Genomic DNA, 15,581 nt, shown 5'->3' on the forward strand with positions numbered 1-15,581 from the left:
TGAGGTAGGGAGGATGAGAGCCTCAGCAGGCCCTTTAGGAAAAGCCTCCACCAGACCCTGTTTCCTCAAGAAAGGTTCTCTTACATGTGGACTCTTTTCCCCCTCCTCCCACAAAGAATTGCTGCACACTTTGTGCTTGATCCTGGGGCAGAAATCAGACCCCAGTCCCCTGGGTTATCAAGTGGGATTCCTGACTCAGGAGCTCCATTCAACCCTGAACAATTAGAAAATCTAATCCACACACCAATGGCGTTAGAGGCAAGCTCTCCCAGGGCAGGGGAGGAGAGACAGGAGGAACTCAGTCTCAATGTCACTGTGTCCTCCTAGTCTGAGTTACCTGTGACAGATCCTTCAGAGGCAATAGCAATGTTCCTAAGGGTGTGCACCACGCTCCTCCTCTAGGGAAACCAGGGGCCCAAAGCAGAGACACCATATGCTCAGAGAACAAGGAGTATGCAGACTTGCAGAGAGGCTATACATCACCACGAACAGAACACAGGGCTGGGAGTAAACAGACCTTGTTTCAATTCTGGCTCTAACATTTGTTAATTGCATCATCCTGGGCAAGGCACTTAACCTTCTAAGCCTCAGTTTCCTCATTTGCAGCATGGAAGATTTGCAGCATGAGGGGAAGGAACAAGGCATTTGTGTTAGAACTGGAAATAAGAAGTTGTTTCCTAATAATCATTGTGCATTGTTTCAGGTGAGGGCTAAGAATTTAATAACTTATTATAAAGAACATGGAAATTATGGTCAGGTATGGTAGTTCACTACTCTGATCCCAGTTACTCAGGAGTTGGATATAAGGCAGAACAAGTTTCAAAGCCTGAAAGGGAAAAGATTTGGTAAGCTTCCATCTTAACCAACAAGCCAGATATGATGGTGTGAACCTGTGATGCCAACTACTCAGGAAGCAAGACCCTACCTGAAAAATAACTAAAGCAAATGGGAATATGGCCCAAGTGATAGAGTGCCTGTCCACCAAGCACAAGGGCCTGAGTTCAAACCCCAGTATGGGAAAAGAAGAAGGAAGAAGAGGAAGAGGAGGAGGAAACTATAATAGTGCAAAGTTTCTTATTGTAGTGAAGGGAAATGAGGCTACCTGACTTTCCCCAAGGTCACACCACACTTAGCGACAGAATAGTAACTGTCATAGAATAACTGCCCTGCAAGTTGTATGTGCTAGACAGTGCGGTTTCCAAACCCCATCTAAATTTCATAACAACTGTATGGTGTCCACTTTCTATCCCTGTTTTACAACTGAGAAGACTGAAGTTAGACAGAAGTTGAGTAGCTTTGCTGAGGCCACATGGAAGAAGCCCCAGAGCCAGGAATGAAACCAGCTCTGAAACCAGCAATCTGATTCAAAGTACTGACAGCTTGGCCAATGACAACTTGCTGTGCCTATTATTGCATTAATTATTAATATTAACCACTAACTATAATTGTTGCATTAAGAGAAGCAAGTGTTCTTTTGACTTTAAAACTCATCTAAAGCACACAGGTGATTCACAGGTCTTCGGATGAGGCAGACATAGACACTGCAGTGATTTGTCACATTCTTCTATCAAAGGGTCTTTTGGCTGCTCATTGGTCCGCAGAAAAGAGAGAGAGAGAAAAATACTGTGTTTACATAAGGCCAAGGTGTGGGGAGCAGCAGTGAAACCTAAGGCATGGCTAATGTCAAAAAGGAAATAATTTCCCTCCTGCATTAACTGCATTGTTGGTCTCTGTGTAAGGAAAATTTTACCATCCCAATCCCACAGCAGTTCCAGGGTCAGAACCAAGACCTTCCAAAGTTAGGCTCTGTGAGGTTTTTACCAGATTTGATGGACTGGAGAAATCTGAGTTGGAGAGTGATTTCAGAGGATTAACTCACAACTTTCACTCCAGAGGAAAAAAGTAAGAGACACATAAGGTACAGTCTCTCTCCTTAAAGAATTTGTAATCTAGTGAGTAAGAGGAGAAAAAAATGAAGTCCCAAAGTTAAGCACACTACCAAGCAAAAAAAGCCAGGGGGGGATGACAGTGTGAGCATAGGTTAGCAAAGGGCAAAGGGTGCTGGACTTGAAATTAAAATGTCTGAGTTCCAGTAACTTCTCTGCCGCTTACTGGACATGTGCTCTACAAGCCACTTGACTTCTCTGAGCATCCTTACTTTCTAAAATGTCTTTATAAAGAAAGTCAATAGTAGTGACTAGTGAAAACCATTCAGCAAATATTTATTAAGCGCCTTCTGGGAACTAGGTCCAAATTCTTACACACTGGATGAACATAAAGTGCCATGAACCTAAGTTGGAAAAGGTATCTTAAGAGAGATAGCCTTGAGAAAGTCAAGTTCAAGCAGTGGACAGCTATGGGAAGTGAGAGAGGCAGGCAGGAGCGGGCTACCTTCCAGACTGCAGGAGTAACTTGGACAGACGTTTGGAGGACAAAATGAAGTTAGTTTTTTCCAAGGACTTAACTGGGGTGGGAAGGAGGGAGGGGACTGTGAGAAATAAGACTGGGTACAGAGGGTAGAGCAAAATCATGAAAAACCTTGAATGATGGCCTTCAGTTCTGTGATATCATGGTTTGGGGTGTTATTTTTATTCAAGGGAAGAAAGAAGAAAAGAAATGCATGCTGCTCACCCAAACATCAGGACATTCTGTTCCTCTGTGATTGTACTTCGTGAAAATGCTCTCCAGCAAAAAAGAAAAAGAATGATTAAGGGAAAAAAATAACTAGAGCCACATTCATTTCAGCTCCACTGAAAGCACAGCAGGAGGAAGTAGCTGTGTTTGCCAAACTCCAGAAAGAGACACAATTGATGGGAGGCGGGGAGAGGGGAGGGCGAGGCAGGGAGTAGGAGGTGAGGAGGAGGGGTCCTGTCTTGTTTTATTCTCACCAGAAGATATTGTAAATAATGGAGAGGTATAGTGCACCGAAGGGGAAATTACTCTGACAGGGCCCTTTAAGGCAGGAAAATGGAACTAAATACATGTTCCATTATTCCTGATCTTTCATTCAACTCTCCATTTACATGGAGGCTCCCCGGAGCTGATGCTCCCCCTTTGCTGTCATAAGTAGTCATTGACTGAAGCTGATCATTTCAAAATAACGGCCTGCAATTCTTCCATTGTCGTGATTAACAGAGACTAATAATTATTAGCTTCACTGACAACTGCGGAGGAGGAGGACGGCTGCCAGTCTGCCCAGCTTTTCGGAAGCCAGTAAAGTTCCCTGTCACTCCACCAGGGGGAGTTGATGTCCTAGAAAGACCACATAGACTTCCTGCTTCCTTCTCCAGGAGGCCAGGAGCTGGGCTCCTGCACCCTGGAAGGTAGCCAGCAGGGAGGATTTCATTATCATAGGACTTTTACGCAACAACTTGAAAGTAGGAATTCCACAGGAGAGAGAGGTGGCTGGAGCCAGAAGTGGGGTGGCGGGGAGGGAGAAGAAGGTAAGTACATACTAAGAGATCATCCCATACCCGTGGCCTTTGAAACATCAGGAAATATTGCCGGCAGAATGGATCGAAAGGAACATAGCCACTCATGACTCAGAAAGATTCATAACACCAGTGCCCTGCACAGGAGCGTTTATCAAAGCAGGCAGAGAGAAATCATCCAACTTGAGACAATTCAAAGACAAAATCCTCTTTCTCTGCTTTGTCCCTGGACTGCTGCACTCCTTTGTCCATGTTTTAGGCACTGAGCTTTCTTGGGCATGTAAAGAAACCTTTTTAGTATTTAGAATCCTTTCTTGGTTCCCCAAAGAGACAGTTGAAGTGGCCACATGGCCATCCTAGGAGTGAAGCTTGGGAGTGGGATGTGGGAGGGTGGGGGAGAGGGAATGTGGAAGCTAATTCCTGCTTTTTAGGACCAAAGGAAAAGAGGTGACTTGTGTAAGGTCACACAGTTAGGGAGTAGCAGAATCAGGATCAAAGTCTCCCGATTGCCACGCTAGGGTTTTCCAACGTCTTCTTTTGTTTTTAAATGGAAAGAACACTCCTTTTCCTTCCAGTGTTGATTTTGAGTCAAAACAAGTCATTCCAGAAAAAAAAAACAATGTGATAGCTCCAGTCAGAAAAAGGGGAGAAGCCACAAATGAAGGATAGAAATAGAATTTCTCTTGATGGTATTTCTCTTCCCTGTCTTCTACCAAGAGAGTATTTCACAAAAGGAAAATTCGTGAACTTATTATTTAACTGACTAGGAGAGAAAACCTAAGCATGGATCTTTCTTTCTAGAAATTCAGACTGTGGAGAACAATATTAAAGTGGCTATTCATTGTTTCATGATGTTATTGATGGTGCAGTTGGTCTCTGACCTCCAAGAACATGTGCCTTTTCTGGATTTTTCTTTTTAGACTCTAATAATTCACACTGTGTCCTGAACTTACAGCATACAAGTGGGCACCATGCTTTGCACCTGGATGTCAGGGTATTTGGGTTACTTAAGCAGAGTGTTTATTTATTTTTACATGGGTGATGGACTTTACTCTCTGCCAGCCTCCTCTCCAGCCACCCCCACAGGTCCTCTGCCAGTTGCCCACCTGTCTGGCTTGAGGCCTCCCAGACTCCTCCTGGGCTGCTGCTCTGCACTGCCTCACAGCAGACCGGAGACAGGTCCCTGGAGCAGAGTGGAGCTGTTCATATCAGCCCCCTGCTCATCATTCTCATCACACATGGGCCTCCAGTCCCAGGGAGGGCCTGGCACCGGGTTAGGTACTTCAGATATCAGTCAGGAAGGAGAAACTGGAGGCTGGGGGCAAAGAGAGGAAGAACTTAATGGTCTGTCCCAGAAGAGCTTTCTTAGAGGCAGGAAGAAATTCTTCTGCTATCATTCCTGTCTTTCTTTCTCCCCTAATTAGGAGGAGCCGTGAGTTCAATTCTGCTGGGGTTTGTAAGGCATCGATGCAGTCATGGAGAAGTCAGACATGGGCGTTTTGCTCACCCGGCTCCCCATGGATTTGGGCAAAGACTGGCTGGCATGCTCTGTCTAAGGGGTGGGGGTGCTACACAGTGTACCCAATTATCCCATTATTTTGGAAAGCAGGCGTGGCCACGTCTGTGGTGTTGTAAGGGGCAAAGGTGACATAAGCTAGTGGAGATTTGCATGTGTTGGCAATTTCTCTCCTTGGGGACATCTCGCATTGTTAAACATACCCGCCCTATAAAATAGGGGAGAATGGAGCTCATTAGTATGATTGTTTATAATAATCGTGGTAACGATTATAACATGCTCTCCTTTGTAAGGCAAAATGACACCTCTGACCCTCAGTGGAACAGAAGCTCTGATTCTTTATGGTTACTTAGGTTCAATCTTCTGCAGCCCTTCTGTTGCAGGGCTCCAGGTCACTGGCTGGCTGAATGATAAGAGAGGTGCGACCCTGGGCATCCTATTTCTGGGCTTTCAAATATGGACTTCTAATTTGCATCACTTTCTCCTCCTCAGACGCAGAACTGGAGAAAGTGGGTAGCATGTGATATTATGACCATGTCACACACTACCCAGGTGACTGTGGGACCACTCTTTGATATTCTGATCATTGGTTCTGCATCTGTGCAATGAGGCGGTAATGTTGACCTTGTATGGTTAGAGTTGTGAGGCTCAGGAATTATATGGGTATGTCGCCAAGCACTATGAGAGCCATTGGGCGGCCACTCAGTTCTTACTAACAGTTACCATTACGGTGGATTATGATAATTATTGGCAACTAACTGAAAGGAAGGCATCATTTTAAATAAAGAACCTTGAAAGAAACAATCACTTCCTGACAGATTTGAGAGTTTCTGATCTCAAAAGGATCAATCAAAGGTATTGGTTTGTCCAGTCTTACCCTCACCCCAAAGGTCCGTGGGTCCATGAGCCTTCAGATAGCCCTGGAGCCCAGCTTCCACTGAAGTTCTTACCCAGGCTGGACTCAAAGTCAGGGAGGACAGTGACTTTACAACATTATGGGCCGTCTGGATGGTGACAGCTGCTAAGCAGAGAAAGACCCCAAAAGTACAAATCCTAATACATCTTCATCAGTGAGGACAGTGCTATTCTACTTCCTGTATAACTGAGGCATGTTTGCCAAGGCTCTTCGGCTGCCCTCTCTTCTCTTTCTAACTGGGAGGGTATGGAAGGGCAGATGCACTGCCCCTCCAACAGGGATGTGCTTTGTTCTTCCATATGGGAACATTGCTCATCTGAATCTCTTTGCTTTGTAATATTTTCACCTGGAAGAGTGAGAGAGAAGGAAGAATCAAGGTGATGGTGGACAATGCAGTCACCCATACGCAAAGAGATATTTAGTATTCCATAGAAAACCAAGCAAGAGAATAAAGTCCACTGCAATAAATGGGAAGTAGGTTTGCCTCTGGATGGAACTTCCAGATCTTAAGATTACATCTCCTTTCGTATATTAAAGGCTTGTCAGTGTGGGAAGTCCTTTCACTATCAGTATCTTGTCTGAATCTTGTGAATTCTTACAAGAAATACAAGGAAAGGGATACTATTTCCACTTTATAAATGAGTAAACTGAGGCACCAAGACAGTTAGCCAGAGATGACTTGACCAAATGGGTAGTGTCTCCTTTTGGAAGAATATTTTCAAAAATAAGAGAGTGCAAGACTCTTCTCCAGATCCTCAGTGCCAGGCACAGAAAAGAAGCAAAAGAGCCCTGAGCTTTAGCCTTCACCCAGCCTTTGTCTTCCACTCCCAAAGTGCAGTAGTCCATTCTCCCCAATCCAGAGTAGCCTCTGACCTGGCAAATACAGAGCCTTCCAAACTGTCCCAGGGCCTTGTTTAAGAAGATTTGGGATGCACTTGCCCAGGTTTCACAGAGAATATTCTTCCCCCAGAGGAACACATAGATGGAGGGAGTGAGGGAGGTTGGGACAAAGGGTACAGTATACAGAGACATAAGTTGTGGTGGTGGAAGGTTTAGTAAGAAAGGAATAAAATCTTACCATGTTTGATTTGGAGCCTTAACAGATTTGCTACTGTTTAAAGTACACAGAAAAGTGAGATTTGTGAAGGGAGAAGAGGGGAGGAGAAAAGAGGTGATGTCTTTATGAATGGTGCTGAGAATACCAGAGCAGGTACCCTGCTCCTGTGTCCTGGGCCCTGGGCCCTGTTGCCTGGGCAGAGGCCTACCACTTTGGCCACCCAGGAGTCTCTTGCTTCCATTCATGGGACTTGGCCCACACACTCCAGTCTGGCCTGTCAGACCGATGCTTTTGTTCCCAACAATGCAGGGGGTGGAGAGGCTGCTACTTCTGCTGCTGCCGTGGCTGCCTGACAATGACTGCAAGGTGAAGGTGAGGTAGAGCTGGGAAGACAAAAAGGCTCACCCACAAGGGGAACATGGCCCTGCCTCTCATTGTAGCAAATCCAGGATCAGAAAAGAAGCAAGTGAAAGATGACATGCATCTTAGAGCAGAGATAGCTGAAGTTGGTGGTGGCAAGAGGGGTCTCAGCTTAGGGAGCCAGATACAAGCCTGGGAACAGGTGATGTGCCATCAATCCTGGCAAGCAGAAGCCTCTCATCTCCCACCAGGGGTCCAGGTATACATCTCCCAAGCCCAGCCCCCACCCATCCAGGCACCCTAAATGTATGCATGCACACACTTCTCAGGCAGCATTCTCATGCTAAATGCTGATGCTTGCCACCCCCACCTCTAAAAGGAGCAGACTTTCTGTTGAAAGCCTGCCAAGGTATGGCCGGCTTCCAGCACCAAAAATACCTCCCGTGATTCAAGAGGCTACCATACTGGCATCTATTTGTGGGGCCGAAGCTGCTGCTGTAACACAGAGAACTTCCCCTGAGGATGGGCTAGTCGCCCACTTGAGCCCATGCTCCCCAAGTGTAAGGGCTGGCTTGCCAGGATGTGAAGAGACCCACTCCTGGCCTGGGAACGCAGGCAGAATTGCTCAGTCGATCTGCCTTTCCCAGAAATCTTCATTTCCCACTGGAAAAATGCAGCTCCATTCTAGAATGCTCGTTTGCTCTCTCCTACTGCTTTTATGCTCTTACCTAAGTCACCCATCTAGTAACAAGGAAAGAAGAGAGGCTTGAGGCCAGGAATGACAGTGCAGCACCACAAATGACCTTCCAAAGGTGAGGCTCTAGGAGTGCTGCACCATGTTGGGGCGGATGTATAAGAAGCCCGTGGAGCTGGCTACAGTTTTCCAAAGATCAAGATTTGCATCATACAAATATTTCCCCATTCGTTCATTTATTGATCTGAAAGATAATTTATTAAAAACCTGCTTCTTGGTCAAGGCTGTGTCAGGCTGTGGCTGTCTCTCCTGATAGAAAGGGGAATGAGCTACAAGGCACTGGCAGAAGATTGCTCAGCCCCCAGAGGTTGTGGGTCTGACATCATCTGGACAGAATGACAAATACCAGAAGGCCAGATACAAGAAAACTTGAGTTCCCAGAAAAGCATAGTCTGGAGCTGGGAAGTCAGTTAGGCTTTTTGGTGTGCTTTTAAAGAAAAGTATGTGCTGAACAATGGAATACTATTCAGCCACTAAAAAAGAATGACTTTCTGTCATTTTTGGCAACAATTCATGAGCCTGGAGGATACTATATGAAGTGAATTAAAGTCAAGCACAGAAACAAGCTGCATTTTCTCACTCAAAGAAATTGATGTCCTCGTAGTCCAGAGCAGAATAGTGGTTACTGGAGCCTGGGAAGAGAAGTGAGACAGGGATAGAAAGAACTTGGTGCTCAGATGCAATATTACAGTTAGACAGGAGGATTAAGTTCAGTTCTATAGCACAGTAGGGTTACTCTAGTTAACAATAATTCAGTGTGTATTTCAAAATAACTAGAAGAGAGGACTTTGAATCTTTCCAACAAACACATGGTAAATGTTTGAAGTGATGATATGCTAATTACCCCAATGTAACCATTATACATTGTATATAATGAAATACATCATACCCCTAAATATGTACAATTATTGTGTATCAGTGAAAATTTGTTAATGTTCTGAAAAGATAATGTGCAATATACAGTTCTATTGAAGAAATAAATATAGTAAAGTTGCACTTAGTAAATATTTGTGGGTGAATGAATGAATGCCCAATGATCAACGGGATGGGCTTATCTGAGCCCCTTTAAATGCTAGAGGCTCCTGGATATTGCCTTGCCTCAAAGGATGTCACATCTAAATACAAACAAACCAATGAACCTGAACTGTTTTTTTAAAACTTCCCAAAATATAAATAATTGTATGCTTAATTAATAAGATCCGTATTTGTTCTAGCCTATTAGGACTAAAAGTAGCAACAAACTTTACATTTTAACGATACTATTAACACTCCAAACACTTTTATTTACATACATCTATCTTAACTCCTCCAGCTGTCTGAAGATTGAAGGTAGAAATTCTCATTTTACAGACAGAAAACTGAGATCCGGGGAAGATAAAGGTACTTCATCCAGGGTACCTCCCTATAGGTCAGAACTGTGTTCTTCCCATCTCTGTGCTGTCCTTACACACTCCCACAATTCCGGGACTCAGATCTCAGATACTGCTCATTGGCAATGTGGAAACAGGGTGGCATTGCGCCGCCCTGCTGTAGTGTGCTCTCACTGTGTGCTGCCTTTCTCTCTTCCTCCTCCCTTTCTCTCCCTTTATTTGGGAAGGGAAGGAAGCATGGGGATGAGGGATGGGATGAGTGGAGGAGTCTTTCATTTTATGCTTCCTTGCTATTTACTCTAGGATTTATTTCTGCATCAGAGGGGTGGGGAGCAGTATCTGAAAATTATTTAAGCTGTGTATAATCTTCTTAAGATTTGATATAATTGAGGCATGGGGAAGAGATAGGACTGCTCCTAGAGTCACACACACTTGGTTTACAAAAGAAGGGTCCTGATTTTCAGTTTCAGTTAGATACTTCCAACGCAACCATGGATGGTCTTACAGGCAGCTGGCCAGACGGATGTACCATGCATTGAACAAATGGGGAAAATGTTCCAGAAACTTCAAGCATCTTCTTCAAATCATTTCCTTAATCAATTGTGGCTTACATTCAGTGTACTCAGAGATAAGAGGATAACAAGGTTGTGTGCGTGGGGAGGCAAGATCTACTTATATAAAGCAATAAATAATAGTATAGCATAAATATGATAACTGCTTGGAGGGCTACCAACAATAAATGCTAGAGAGGTTCAAAGGAAAGAACACATGCAGATCAGAAAAGACAGGTTAGATTCTTTGTGGCTCCACAGGACAAAGTTAGGAATAGTCAATGAAAGTTACAGGACTCACATTTAAGCTAATTAAATACATGGAAGAACTTTTGGAAAATTAACTAACTTCTTCAAAAATTTTAAAGAAGCTCTTTGGAGTAGACCTAGATTCTCCAATCCTGCACTGAATGGAGAATCATTTGAGATGGTTGGTGAGAGTCAAGATTTCTTTTTTTGTAAGGCCCTCGCAACTGATTGAAGGTTCCGGCAGTGATTTTTTGTGTGTGATCATTGTTTTTTCTGCTTACACCACTGAGGAGTGTGGCCACGAGAGGGCACTAGAGGAAGCTTATCCGACTACTTGGACGTGTTGAGAAAACTCGCATGTGCTCTAAGCGCGAGCAGGGACTACACAGAACCTGCGAACTCGCTGGGATCTAGCTCGCAGGCCCCTGTAGGAAAGCCAAGTCCAGAGGCTGCGGAGATACCGACACTAAATGGCGCAGAATCCGTGGCTGTCGAGAGCCACTGTCATCCAGAATCAGAAACCTCCCATTTTAGGTTATTAAAATAAGTTATCTTAACCTCTTAGCTGCCACCTCTCCAGATTGCCCTGCGAGGCTGGTTCCCTGGGTCTAGGTAAAGAAAGCGCCCCTCTGGTCCTCACCGCTCCCATCCCAGTCAGGACTTGACAGACGTCCAGGATCCTTAACAGCCGGGCGCTGGAGGTGCAGAGCAAGCCACATCTTCCATTGTAAAAATAATAATTAACCACAACTTCAAACCTCATTTGACAGCTTGTTGGCTTTCTGAAAATCATGAGAAGAGAGAATTTGCTCCCACAAATTCTGAGACCCCGTCTCAACCTCATCAAACAAGGCAGGTTCCTCCGCACTCACCCTTCACTCAAAGATGAAGAGAGAGCCAGAGGTGTATAAATGTGAGTGGTGACAGGTGATGTTAAGGAAGGGGAGCCCCTGTGCTCACTGCCCTCGCCCACTCTGCCTTGCGTTCTGAGCTTCTCACCCCCCACCTCCCCACCTCCCCAAAAAAATCCTTCCTCCCAGGACTAAGCCAGCTGGTTCTCCAGGCCTCGACCTGAATTCCCAGGCCCTGGCAGCATTTTCATTGCCCCCTTGACCACTTAAGGTGGCCGGTGGGTCCCGGCTGTGCTGGACCCAAGGGTGGCAGCGGAGTGGCCACCCGATGCCCAACGTGATTCGCCTTTGTTGACAGCTTGCGGAGGAGGAAGTCGCACGGGCCGGGGAGGGGGCAGGGGGCTGGTTGCGGGCGGTGCCAACGGCGGGCGCGGCCCCAGCCCGGGCGGGCGCGGGCGGCACGGAGGGGGTTAACGCGCGGCCTCTATGATAATGAGCTGCATGGTAATATAGGGAGGCCGGCGCTAAGGGCTCCGCCGCCGCCGCCGCCGCCACCGCCACCGCGGGAGCCGGAGCTGCCGGGCGGAGCGGCGTCCGCGCCAGACTGGAGCGGGAGGGTGGCGGAGCGCAGTTGCTGGGAATCTTTCAGCCGGGAGGGCGAGCGATCCAGCGAGAGACCCCGCGAGCCTGGGAGCCATAGAGAGTGCCAGCGCTGGAGCGAGCAGAGCAAACCTCGAAATAGATCTCCAAAGCCAGGTTCCCGGAGGAAATGGGACTGTGAACGAACCGGGGAGCAAGAAGGGAAGGAAGCGCCGCGATTGCTGATGTCAGAGGAGCCCGGAAAGTCGCGCTGGAAAAATCTGAAGACAGCCGGGGCTCTGCTTCTTCCCCAGGAGAGACACCGCCAGCCACCCCCACACGCCCCCTCGGCGCCTCCGGGTGCCTCCAGTAAGCCGGCAGCAGCACCCGGCGGGGCTGCTGCGGGGCGACGGAGGACGGAGGGGCGTGCGGACCGGAGATCGAGGGGCCACTTCAGGAATACAGATAAGTGGCTGGTGGCTTGACGTGGATTTTAATGAATTTGGACTCCATGTGGATTTGGCTGTCCCCGTGATTTCGAGCTGCGGACCAGGGAGAGAGGCACTCGCAGCCCTCAGCAGCCGGCAGCCGAGGCGGACGGAGCAGGGACAGAAGAACAGACAGACAGACGTCGCCCAGCTGGGTAAGCGCCCTCAGCCCTCTCCCCAAACGCGCGCACATCCCTGGTGGCTCCTCCCGCGCTCGGCTCTTTGGGGTCCCGGCCCCAGGCACCCGGCTCGGCTGCAGCGAACGAGTCCCCGTGTGGACTCGGCCACTTATGCTGGCCGGAACGCGGCGTGCGCGCGAGTGCCGGTGGACTAGCAGCCGCCGCCTCCCGCCTCAGGCTTCGCGGCCGGCCACCGGCAACCCAGCCACCGGCAACCCAGCCACCCGCTGCGGACGGCGACAGTGCTCCGCCGCGCGCTTCCACCACGCACCTGCCGGCACTCTGCGGCTTTGGGGACCACTGGGGTTGGCTAGGCTGTCCAGAGACCTGGAGCCCAGAGAGGGCCTCTGTAGCAGGAACAAGACAGCCCAAGGCCACTGTGGCCAGCGATTGATTTGGGGGCGTTTACTCCGGTGCAGAAGTCCCTGGTGGCCGATGGCTGTTCTAATGGACCAGAGGACTTGGAATCAGGAAAGGGGAATGCATCATTTGCGCGGGGTCTTGAAGGCTCTGAGAGCGATTCCAAGGCACTGAGTGGGGAAAATGTTCCGTGCCCACTCCCCAACCCCCCAAAGGTGTAGTATCCAGCTGAGGCGCAACCCCGATTTGAAAAAGACTGGGGGTTGAACTGGGAGTTTGCCCAGGGTCCGTGATGCTCCTTATAATCCGTTTGAGACTATTTCCCTCCATGTGCTCCTTTTTTGCTCCACCCCACAAGTGATGTGGGGACCTTAGAAAATTCTAGCCCTTTTTATCCATTATCCATCCCACAGGTAGTCTCTATAAACGCTAATCTTGGTGTATATGGAGAAACTTCCACGCTAGGCCACTGAAAAATGTCCACCTGTTTGGCATGACCCTTGCCCTAGGAGGAGCTACCTGCTGAAACTCTTCTCAGCTCAGTACTGACAGATAATGGGGGAGAAGAAAACGGGGTTCTAGGTCCACTATGGGTCTGGGAATGAGATCCATGAGATGGGCAAAGGCAATATGATCAGTTCTGTAGAAATCCAAGATCCTCGGGAATCTTAGCACACCAGTTGCCAGTGTGCAAGAGACAAAAGTAGGATCGGTTTGGGGAGTGGGGCTGCCAGCTGTGGCTGGAGGCAGTGGCATAGGAGCCCATTGGCTGGAGAAATCTATAGACATTTTGAGGCATATCCACCCCCTTCAATTGACCAGCAGAGTGGACAAGGTTTGCCTTGATGAGTATCTGAGGTGGGCTGGGCTGGACGCTTTTGGAGTGGGAGTCAATTCAACTTTCTGCCTTCCTACATAATAGCAGGCTCCTGTCTTGACCGGGCTTCTTTCCCAGACCTTGAAACTTCACTCTTCCCTCTGGGATGTCTGTGGATGCTGGGGCCTTCAACTGAGCCACAGAGTCTGTCCCCAGAAGAGCTAACCCTGGCTGGAGAAATTCAGCCATTCCTAATTGAAATGTGCAACTTTTGTGCAATCACCCCAGAAAACTCCAGGAGTTGCTCACAGCCCTTCCCCCCTGACCTCCAGGCAAAAAGAAAAAAGAATTCATTAACTTCCCCCTCTCCTCACAGAGCACTATTTGAAATAATTACCTGTAATCTCTCCTTGGTGGCTGGGGGGTGGGAAGTAAAGAGAGGGTGGGAAACCAAGGAAACAGAGTGGAATCTGTCAGGATACTCTGAGAGGTTGTTTTTCTGTCTTCCACCTGGCATCATTCCTGTTTACTTCCAGCACCAGCACCCCTAGCCCAGAATTTGCCTCTGCTGCCACCAGCCAGCATAACATAAAGGAGCAGGTTCCTTCTGTCCCACTGTTAACCCTCTTCAGGGACCTGCTGATTAAAGGAAGGTAATGCAGACTGCCCTCTCTGCCCCCTTAGTGTCCTCAGCAAATTGCGTTAGAAGGGGGGCCAACTGGCTTGCAAAACAGCTAAATGGAGATGGCATTTTGAAGGATGTGCAGGGGACATGCTGCTGAAGAGCAAGAAGACCCAAAGTGGAAGGGACCAGAGGCTCCTCTGCCCAGGGACCACAAATCTAGCAAAGGAACCCCAGCTAGCTCCTCTCTTTGACAGCATAAGGACAGGGGACCCTTGCAATCTGGATTCAAGCAGCAGGGGAACTGACTGACCTTTCAGCCCAAGTCTAAAAGAAAAGCAAATACTGACATTGCATGACCATCACCCAAAACCATGTCATTCCAGGTTGGTGCCCCCCCCCACCATCAGAGCTGGCCTGAATAACTCTGCCTGTCTCCAGGGTGCCAGGGAACATTTGCCCTCCAACTCTCTTGACCATCAAAAGCTGCAGATGTAGTGAATGTAAAAGTTCACCATCTGTTTTGCAGGAGTCTGTGCTCAAAATGAGGTTAGAAAGAAAACCCTCTCCTAGGTCTTTCCCCATTTACAAATAATCTTTATTTCATGGGCACGTTACAAGGAGACACAGAAGCAGGAGGATAAACCAGTGACATGGCTGAACATATGAGGTGGCAGCTGGTAGCACTAAACTCACCAGTTCAGATACTATGAAATGTTTCTGGTGCTGAAGTTGGCACCATGGGGGGATGGTTATAATTTCTCTCCTACCTTGCTTTCCGTGATTGCCTGGAAAAGATAAAGGATTTAGTGGTGTGGGGGGGGTCAATTCCTGTCTCCAGCAACCCCCCCAGCTGTCTTCCTGCATTGCCACACAGCTGTCTCTGCATACACAGACCACGGCACAATATACTTCTGTCCATCATGGCAAATGGAGAGGCGAGCGTGGAGCCAAGCCCCCCTCCCCACCCCCATTTTGATCATAAAGAGACTGGAGCATTGTGTTACAGTCTGTTAACTAGAAATAATTCAGGACTGTCCATAGGGAAACTGGTAGAAACAGACTTTGAGGTGTTGGAGTTTTACAGCTCATGTGCACATTATACCCCATCACTCCCCCTTTCCCCCAGGGGCAGTCTGTTATCAATTCATTCTATGTGAATATTGTGTTTCTCCCCATCACATATGTTCAGTTCAAACAATGATGAATGGAACCGATTCCCTTATGGGAAACAGTTTTTTCACTTAGTAACAAAGATTTCATGCCCGATTAGAGTAAATGAGGGGTGGGTGGGTGTCCACTTCTTTTTTTGGTCATTTCTAAAGGTGAGATCTATGGAGACAGAAAGAAATGCAATTCCTTCCAGGGTCAAACAGCTGGTCCCAAGGTGCCTGGGAGGGATGGCTGGTAGGAAGGGGCCACCTCTTTCTCCTCTGCTCAGCCCTCAGGCTCTGTTGGGCTCCATTCCCTGGCATTTGGGC

General features: G+C 47.8%; 1 protein-coding gene across 1 annotated transcript in view; it reads left to right on the forward strand.

The window, feature by feature from the left end:
• Window positions 1-12,138: 12,138 nt before the first annotated feature.
• The window catches only part of Plxna2 (plexin A2), a 203,066-nt gene continuing 199,623 nt past the window's right edge, over window positions 12,139-15,581 (forward strand). Inside the window, exon 1 of the mRNA XM_074048431.1 lies at window positions 12,139-12,277. The gene's annotated coding sequence lies outside the window, so the exon portion shown is untranslated. The remainder of the gene's footprint in view (window positions 12,278-15,581) is intronic.

This window comes from Castor canadensis, chromosome 11 (genome assembly GCF_047511655.1).
Source record: "Castor canadensis chromosome 11, mCasCan1.hap1v2, whole genome shotgun sequence".
NCBI classification, from domain to species: domain Eukaryota; kingdom Metazoa; phylum Chordata; class Mammalia; order Rodentia; family Castoridae; genus Castor; species Castor canadensis.